The sequence below is a fragment of the Phocoena phocoena genome, chromosome 5, assembly GCF_963924675.1.
Source record: "Phocoena phocoena chromosome 5, mPhoPho1.1, whole genome shotgun sequence".
NCBI classification, from domain to species: Eukaryota; Metazoa; Chordata; class Mammalia; order Artiodactyla; family Phocoenidae; genus Phocoena; species Phocoena phocoena.
The window spans coordinates 113,437,477-113,448,034 of record NC_089223.1 but is presented as its reverse complement, the minus strand read 5'-3'; the positions used below and the strand labels follow the sequence as shown (position 1 = coordinate 113,448,034).

General features: G+C 35.9%; 1 pseudogene; it reads right to left on the bottom strand.

Annotated features, from left to right (window-relative positions):
• Positions 1 to 397: 397 nt before the first annotated feature.
• Positions 398 to 1,396, bottom strand: LOC136123245 (nucleolar protein 10 pseudogene; annotated as a pseudogene).
• Between the last annotated feature and the right edge of the window lie 9,162 nt (positions 1,397 to 10,558).

Genomic DNA, 10,558 nt, shown 5'->3' with positions numbered 1-10,558 from the left:
CAAGAAAAGAAGTTCCCAGAGCATGATCAAGCTTCATTTTTAGCACAGGATAACCTTCCATTTCATGGCACACATATTACATTGTTAAAAAATAACAACCTGGCCTACTTGATTAAAACCATGGGAAAATGACCATGTTTATGGGGAGCAGCAACTTACCAAAAGCACCCTGCGGGCAACACACTAACCATTTTGGTGGGGGAAGGGGTACAGTTTCAAAGTCTGACCCATAAGGCATAGGGACAAGTTGTCAAATCTTTAACTTTTTAGGTGCATCTGGAATTTATACAAAACATTAAAAATGTACATTCCCCTCTCTGTGTTTAATGTACTCTAATGATGATCAATTTGGGGGAGAGGTCCTCCTTTCAAATCACAAGTAGGATCATTTCCAAATTCAAAGAAACAGCCATCCTCTTCTGTGTCTTAACTTCAGGTGACCTGCTGAACCAGGAAGTGTTTTCCTTTCCTGTCAGTGCAGCTTCTCAGTCTCCTGTTGCTTCTGCTATTCAGACCTCTTTAATGTGAATGTCAATTGTTTACTGCCAAATGTAGTGTCTGATACACTCAATGTCCCATTTTCTGATTCAAGTTTCAAATGACCTTCAAGGGTTTTATTCATCTGCTTCTGGTTGGTGGCAGTCTCTGAAGCTTCCGAGTTCTCCTGCTTTGATCACATATAACTGGGGCTTGAGGACCATCTGCTGGTTCTCCTTGTGTCTCTCCTACTGCTTCCGCCTGGTAGAGAAGTCTGTGCTACTTCCTGACCTCTTCAACCCCATATTTTTTATCATCTGAACTCAAAATTTTCTGCATCACTTGGTTTTCCTTCCAGTTCTTTCTCTTCCCCTTTTTCATGAAGAATCTAAGAATCTTAGTTGCTTCTTGCTTTTTTCACTAATTTTTGAAACAGGTGAATTCAAAAGCCTAAATTCTTCACTCTCTTGGTCTCCTTGAAAGTCAGCGTTCTCAAATGTAACTTTAAAGCCATCGCTGGTAAGAAAGAATATTAGGAAGGCTCTTAACTTTCTTCTTCTATGTAGATTTTTGCTTCTCTTCCTCTTCCTCAGTTAAGTGCTAGCCCTTTGTTAACTTTTGGCAAATTCTTTAATTGGACTCTATGCACGAGTTTCTTCTATCTTCTGTTGGATCTTATATTTCCCATATGCTTCATAAGCAAATGGATTTTTCATGCATTTCATGAGTCTTATGATAGATAGAGTCTTATAGCCATGAAAAATCCAGGAATATATGCCCGGAGAAAAAATGGTTCAATAATATGTGTGAGCCCTATATTTTCAGGGGCTTTCTTGGTGGCAAATTTTTAATCATCATAAACTGTTCTTTCTGTATCCTCTCCTAATTCTTCTGTCATTTTGTCTAAGAAGGAACACATAACCTGGGAACAGAACCCAAAACTAGATTACTGGTTTATTATAAAGGGATATAACTCTGGAACAGCCAGATGGAAGAGAGGCATAGGTCGAGGTAATGGGAAAGGGCATGGAGCTTTCATACCATCTCCTAGGGCACCCCTTTCCCTGAATCTCCATGCTCACCAACCTGGAAGCTCCAAGGGTAGCATATTTTTGTGAACCAAAACATGAAAAATAGATGTCATATATAAAATTATACTTATGGGGAAGTGAAGCAGCATTTTTTTTTTTTTTGCGGTACGCGGGCCTCTCACTGTTGTGACCTCTACCGTTGTGGAGCACAGGCTCCGGACGCGCAGGCTCAGCGGCCATGGCTCACGGGCCCAGACGCTCCACGGCATGCAGGATGTTCCCGGACCGGGGCACGAACCCATGTCCCCTGCATCGGCAGGCAGACTCTCAACCAGGGAAGCCCTGAAGCAGCATATTTTAAATGGGAATTGCCTCTGATAATCTAGGACACATGATTGGCTTAGAGACATCATCAGAAAGTGGTGGGAAAATTGTTTTTCTTCTTATGTTCATTATCACTCCCAGGTTTTCAGTGACAATGAGAAAAATCAGGATAAGCTGTTCTTAAGAATTTGAGGACATCATGGCAAAAGTTAACGATAAAGTATTTCTTAAAAGTAGCAAATATATCAACATTTTCATAATGAAATCATAGGACTAAAAAAGGATGTGACTTTTAGAATGCATTCCATATGCTATGTACCTTCTTATACATTAACTTCTTGAAGCTACATATCCGTTCTGTAGGATATATATAGAAAAGAGTTTAGTCTAACTACTTTAGCAGAAATGCTAAAGGAAATTAAATACCTCCTAGAAGCTCTAGGAGAGCTGGAAGAGAACCAGACTTGGATACTGCACTGACAGGGTAGAAAAACTTCCAAATAGACCTTAGACATGAAAATTATCTGAGAATTTAAAAAGCATAAAGGAAATTATTATTAATGGCATCATGAGAAACTATAAGTACATTAGAAAATATATTCAGTGTCTTCTCTCAACTTTTATACGATTTTCATGTGATTGATCTTCATCCAATTTCACGGCCATTGTAGGTACTCAAAAGCAGTGTATGTCCTTCACACTCAACTACATTAGCTTTAATTCTAATGATGCTTAAGCAAATTTTACAAATTAAAAGACACTCAGCAAAATGATTTAGTTATCAGTTAACAAGCTAGAGTAGATTTATTATTTGCTCACAATTATTTGTCTCCTCCCCACCCATGCCATGCTTCCCCATTGGTAGGGAATACACCCTCTTGTTCCATTGACATTGGCTTAGCCATGAGACTTGCTTTAGTCAATGGAGTGTGAGTAGGTGTGACATACACCTGTCCAAATAGAAGCTTTAAATGCTTTGCCTGGGTTGGCTCTGTCCTATCTAAGCAGTTGTCCTCTGCCATGAGAACATCATGTCTCAGATGGTGGCTCCTCCTTAAGAATGGATACAGGTGTGAGAGGACTCATGCAGCTGGGATGAGCTCAGTGGAGCCCAGCAAAGAATAGGTTTCAAGTTACATCCACATCAATAAAAAAATGTGTCTTGTGGAAAACAAATTTTGGGTTTGTTTCCTGCCAGTAGTAAAAGTTGATAATATACAGGTAAACATAATTTCTTAACATAGGGTCAAATTTAGACATTACTACATTTAAAGGGAAAAGCCCTAAGGTTAAGGTTGAATTAAATTGCTTCTACATATCATTGCTAATAATTTACTTCTCTCAGCAAAAAGACATTACACAAAAGGAGAAGTATATTCCACAGGACACTCGGTCTAATACAAGAGAGTGTGTAGTGTGTGTATCACTTTTTATATATTATATGAACACCTTTAGAGAATTTCCTAAGTCGCCTGTTATAATTTTTACTAATCATAATCAGTTTCAGATACAAATACAAAATAAAATTGAATGTAGAATTCAGAAGTAATGATAGTATGAATTTGCTTTAAAACAATGACAAAATTTCTATGAACTAAACCTTATTACTATTGCTGGGCATACTCAATTATAAGCCAAAGCTTTTTCCTCCTAAAATTTTAATCCTCAGATAAGAGGATATAGTTATCTTATATCCAAGGTCTTACAAAGTCTAGTTATGGCAGACCTTCTCTCAATTTACTAAATTTTGATTTATCAAATACAGTTTGGGAAAGAAGACACAGCAGTCTGAAATCACATATGTCAATATTAGTATTAAATGATTAACTGAATAAATTGGTGAAAAGAACAAGAAGAAACTTTAATACATATTTCTTCATTACTCTCACTGGGATGACTTCACAATTTTAAGTGTTCGATTGTAAACAAGGCTTCTAAAATTTACTTAAAAAGCAAAGCAGAAAGTGTGGTTATGTTTTGGAGATCATAAATGCATGTACATAGGACAATATAAAATAATGTATTAATGTTTTCTGATTGTATACTCTCAGGGTAAATTTTCCAGTGAGAATAACATATACTGATCCAACACATGTTCTATCTCAAAAAATGTGGTCTGGCAAAATTATGTTCTCTCAACAAAGAGGATTCAACAAGCAACTCTGAGGGTGATGATACTACTTTGTAAGATACATATGAAAAGCTTGAATAAAATATTTTCAAGAAATGTGGAAAAGCATATTTTTATATAAATAAGGTAATTATATGAGTAAATTTGAATATTTTATAACTTATTTAAGAAATTAAATATTAAAAGTTAATTTATAATTATGTATTTATAATTAAATATTAACATGGTATAGTTAGTAAAAAAGCCACAAACTTCATTTTGGACCTTCTCCTTGGGAAAATGGGAGATGGCTTTATAATTTGAGTTAACTCATAGTAGGAATGTATGGTATCTAACTACTTTCTGGACCAATTCCTTTTAATATTTACTAAATAGTATTACTTAATCTCTCATCCCTTTTCCACTCAAGATCAGTTCACCCATTTAATAATCAATTAATCAGTCTAGAATGTAATTTACAAGAGGAAATGTCCATGTCTCCTAACTCCAGGAGCCTAAAGGTTAGATTGAAAGGCAGAGTTCCTATTTAATCATTCTAACATGTTTGATTATTTTTCTTTTGATGAAGAAGAAGACAGAATTCAACAGCCAAAGGGTAAGATGTCATCTCAGACTCAGATCAACCCTTTGTTAATTAAGACATTGCTGGGCCCAATTACACAAATAAAGATTCAATTACTGTCACTGGTAAAGGGAGGCAGCTTAATTGGTTTCCTTCAACCGCCACAATTTAAATTGAATTTTCATTAAAACTACAGGAGGGCAGACAGCAGAAGCAAGAAGAAGTACGATCCTGCAGCCTGTGGAATGAAAACCACATTCACAGAAAGATAGACAAAATGAAAAGCCAGAGGTGTATGTATCAGATGACAGAACAAGATAAAGTGCAGAAAAACAACTAAATGAAATGGAGATAGGCAACCTTCCAGAAAAAGAATTCAGAATAATGAGAGCGAAGATGATCCAGGACCTCAGATAAAGAATGGAGGAAAAGAGTGAGAAGATGCAAGAAATGTTTAACAAAGACCTACAAGAATTAAAGCACAAACATGTAGAAGAATTAAAGAACAAACAAACAGGATGAAAAATACAATACCTGAAACGAAAAATACACTAGAAGGAATCAATAGCAGAATAACTGAGGCAGAAGAACAGATAAGTGACCTGGAAGACAGAATGGTGGAATTCACTGCTGCAGAACAGAATAAGAAAAAAGAAATGAAAACAGCCTAAGAGACTTCTGGGACAACATTAAATGCACCAACATTCACATTATAGGGGTCCCAGAAGAAGAAGAGAGAGATAAAGGACCCAATAAAATATTTGAAGAGATCATAGTTGAAAACTTCCCTAACATGGGAAAGAAAATAGTCACCCAAGTCCAGGAAATGCAGAGTCCTAGGCAGGATAAACCCAAGGAGAAACATGCTGAGACACATAGTAATCAAATTGACAAAGAAAAATTATTAAAAGCAACAAGGGAAAAATGGCAAATAACATATGAGGGAACTCCCATAAGGTTAACAGCTGATTTCTCTGCAGAAACTCTACAAGCCAGAAGGGAGTGTCACGATATATTTAAAGTGATGAAAGGGAAGAATCTACAACCAACATTACTCTAGCCAGCAAGGATTCCTTTCAGATTCAACAGAGAAATCAAAAGCTTACAAAACAGCAAAAGCTAAGAGAATTCAGCACCACCAAACCAGTGCTACAACAAATGCTAAAGGAACTTCTCTAAGTGGGAAACACAAGAGAAGAAAATGACCTACAAAAACAATGCCAAAACAATTAAGAAAATGGTAATAGGAACATACATACCAATAATTACCTTAAATGTAAATGGATTAAATGCTCCAATCAAAAGACATAGACCCGCTGAATGGATACAAAAACAAGACCCATATATATGCTGTCTACAAGAGACCCACTTCAGACCTCGGGACACATACAGACTGAAGGTGAGGGGATGGAAAAAGATATTCCATGCAAAAGGAAATCAAAAGAAAGCTGGAGCAGCAATACTCATATCAGATAAAATAGACTTTAAAATAAAGAATGTTAGAAGAGACAAGGAAGGACACTACATAATGATCAAGGGATCAATCCAAGAAGAAGATATAACAATTATAAATATATACACACCCAACATAGGACCACCTCAATACATAATGCAAATGTTAACAGCTATAAAAGAGGAAATCGATGATAACACAATAATAGGGGGAACTTTAACACCTCACTTACACCAATGGACTGATCATCCACACAGAAAATTAGTAAGGAAACACAAGCTTTAAATGACACAATAAACCACATAGATTTAACTGATATTTATAGGACATTCCATCCAAAAACAGCAGATTACCCTTTCTTCTCAAATACACACAGAATATTCTCCAGGATAGATCACATCTTGGGTCACAAGTCAAGCCTTGGTAAATTTAAGAAAATTGAAATGACATCAAGCATCTTTTCTGAGCAGAACTCTATGAGATTAGAAATAAATTACAGGGGGAAAAAACATAAAAAACACAAACACATGGAGGCTAAACAATACAATGATAAATAACCAAGAGATCACTGAAGAAATCAAAGAGGAAATCAAAAAATACCTAGAGACAAATGACAATGAAAACATGACGATCAAAATCTATGAGATGCAGCAAAAGCAGTTCTAAGAGGGAAGCTTATAGCAATACAATCCTACCTCAAGAAAAAAGAAAAATCTCAAATAAACAGTCTAACCTTACACCTAAAGGAACTAGAGAAAAAGAACAAACAAAACCCAAAGTTAGTACAAGGAAAGAAATCATCAAGATCAGAGCAGAAATAAATGAAATAGAAACAAAGAAAACAATAGCAAAGATCAAGAAAACTAAAAGCTGGTTCTTTGAGAAGATAAACAAAATTGATAAACCATTAGCCAGACTCATCAAGAAAAAGGGGGAGAGGACACAACTCAATAATATTAGAAATCAAAAAGGAGAAGTTACAATGGACACCACAGAAATACAAAGCATCATAAGAGATTACTACAAGCAACTCTATGCCAATAAAATGGACAACCTGGATGAAATGGACAAATTCTTAGAAAGGTATAATCTTCCAAGCCTGAGCCATGAAGAAATAGAAAATATGAACAGATGAATCACAAGTAATGAAACTGAAACTGTGATTAAAAATCTTCCAACAAACAAAAGTCCAGGACCAGATGGCTTCACAGATGAATTCTATCAAACATTTAGAGAAGAGCTAACAATCATCCTTCCCAAATTCTTCCAAAATATTGCAGAGGAACACTCCCAAACTCATTCTATGAGGCCACCATCACCCTGCTACCAAAACCAGACAAAGATAATACAAAAGAAGAAAATCACAGACCAGTATCACTGATGAATATAGATACAAAAATCCTCAACAAAATACTAGCAAACAGACTCCAACAACACATCAAAAGGGTTGTACACTATGATCAAGTGTGTTTTACCCCAGGGTTGCAAGGATTCTTCAATATACGCAACTAAATCAATGTGATACCCCATATAAACAAACTGAAGAAAAAAACGGGAGAGAACTTCAAGATGGCAGATGAGTGAGACATGGAGATCACCTTACTCCCCGCAAATACATCAGAAATACATGTACATGTGCAACAACTCCTACAGTTTACATATATATTTTGTTCCATTTTCTCTTTTTGTGAGTGTGCATGTGTATGCTTCTTTGTATGATATTGTCTGTATAGTCTTGCTTTTACCATTAGTCCTAGGGTTCCGTCTGTCCGTGTCTTTTTTTTTTTTTTGTATAGTTTCTACTGCTTGTTATCATTAGCGCATTGGTTTTTTGGCTTAGTTGCTCTCTTTCTTTCTTTCTTTTTTATTACTTTTTAATTTTTTAAATTTTTAATAATTTTTTTATTTTAATAACTTTATTTTATTTTTCTTTCTTTTCTTCTCCCTTTTCTTCTGAGCCATGTGGCTGACAGGTTCATGATGCTCTGGCAGGGTGTCAGGCTTGTGCCTCTGAGGTGGGAGAAATGAGTTCAGGACATTGGTCCACCAGAGACCTCCCGGCTCCATGTAATAACAAATGGCGAAAGCTCTCCCAGAGATCTCCATCTCAACGCTGAGACCCAGCTCCACTCAATGACCAGCAAGCTACAGTGCTGGACACCCCATGCGAAACAAATAGCAAGACAGGAACACAACCCCACCCATTAGCAGAGAGGTGGCCTAAAATCATAATAAGGTCACAGACACCCAAAACATACCACCAGATGTGGTCCTCCCACCAGAAAGACAAGATCCAGCCTCATCCATCAGAACACAGGCATCAATCCCCTCCACCAGACGCCTATACAAACCACTGAACCAACCTTACCCACGGAGGGCAGACACCAAAAACAATAGGAACTGCAAACATGCACCTGTGAAAAGGAGAAACCAAACACAGTGAGTTAAGCAAAATGAGAAGACACAGAAACACACAGCAGATGAAAGAGAAAGATAAAAACCCACCAGACCAAACAACTGAAGAGGAAATAGGCAGTCGACCAGAAAAAGAATTCAGAGTAAATATAGCAAAGGTGATCTAAAATCTTGGAAATAGAGTGGAGAAAGTAGAAGAAATGATTAACAAGGACCTAGAAGAACTGAAGAGCAAACAAACAATGATGAACAACACAATAAATGAAATTAAAAATTCTCTAGAAGGAATCAATAGCTGAATAACTGAGGCAGAAGAATGGATAAGGGACCTGGAAGATAAAATAGTGGAAATAACTACCGCAGAGCAGAAGAAAGAAAAAAAGAATGAAAAGAATTGAGAAGAGCCTCAGAACCTCTGGGACAATATTAAATAAACCAACGTTCGAATAATAGGTGTCCCTGAAGAAAAGGAGAAATAGAAAGGGAGTCAGAAAATATTTGAAGTGGTTATAGTTGAAAACTTCCTTAATACAGGAAAGGAAATAGTCAATCAAGTCCAGGAAGCACAGAGGGTCCCATACAGGATAAATCCAAGGAGAAACATGCCAAAACACATATTAATTAAACTATCAAAAATTAAATACAAAGAAAAAATATTAAAAGAAGAGAGGGGAAAACAACAAATAACATAAAAGGGAATCCCCATAAGGTTAACAGCTGATCTTTCAGCAGAAACTCTGCAAACCAGAAGGGAGTGGCAGGACATATTTAAAGTGATGAAAGGGAAAAAGCTACAATCAAGACTACTCTACAGAGCAGGGATCTCATTCAGATCGATGAGAAATTAAAAACTTTACAGAGAGCAAAAGCAAAGGGAATTCAGCACCACGAAACCAGCTTGAAAACAAATGCTAAAGGAACTCCTCTAGGCAGGAAACACAAGAGAAGGAAAAGACCTGCAATAACAAACACAAAACAATTAAGAAAAAGGTAATAGGAACATACATATCAATAACTACCTTAATTATAAATGGATTAAATGCTCCAACCAAAAGACATAGGCTGGCTGAATGGATACAAAAACAAGACCCTTATATATGCTGTCTAAAAGAGACCTACTTCAGACCTAGGGACACATACAGACTGAAAATGAGGGAATGGAAAAAGGTATTCCATGCAAAAGGAAAGCAAAAGAAAGCTGGAGTACAATTCTTATATCATTCAAAATAGACTTTAAAATAAAGACTATTGCAAGAGACAAAGAAGGACACAACATAATGATTAAGGGATTAATCCAAGAAGAAGATAAAACAATTGTAAAATTTATGCACCCAACATAGGAGCATCTCAATACATAAGACAAATGCTAACAGCCATAAAAGGGGAAATAGACAGTAACACAATCATAGTAGGGGAATTTAACACCCCATTTTCACCAATGGACAGATCATCCAAAATGAAAATAAATAAGGAAACACAAGCTTTAAATGATACATTAAAAAATATGGACTTAATTCATATTCATAGGACATTCCATTCAAAAACAGTAGATTACACTTTCTTCTCAAATGCTCATGGAACACTTTCCAGGATAGATCATATCTTGTGTCACAAATCAAGCCTTGGTAAATTTAAGAAAATTGAAATCGTATCAAGTATCTTTTCCGACTACACTGCTTTCAGATTAGATATCAATTACAGGAAAAAATCTCTAAAAAATACAAACACATGGAGTCGAAATAATACACTACTAAATAACCAAGAGGTCACTGAAGAGATCAAATAGGAAATCAAAAAAACACCTAGAAACACATGACAATGAAAACACAATGACCCACAACCTATGGCATGCAGCAAAAGTACTTCTAAGAAGGAAGTTTATAGCAATACAGTCCTACCTCAAAAAAAAGAAAAATCTCAAATAAACAATCTAACCTTACACCTAAAGGAACTAGAGAAAAAGAACAAACAAAACCCAAAGTTAGTACAAGGAAAGAAATCATAAATATCAGAGCAGAATTAAATGAAATAGAAACAAATAAAATGATAGCAAAGATCAATAAAACTAAAAGCTGGTTCTTTGAGAAGACAAACAAAATTGAAAAACCATTAGCCAGACTCATCAAGAAAAAAAGGGAGAAGACTCAAATCAATAGAATTAGAAA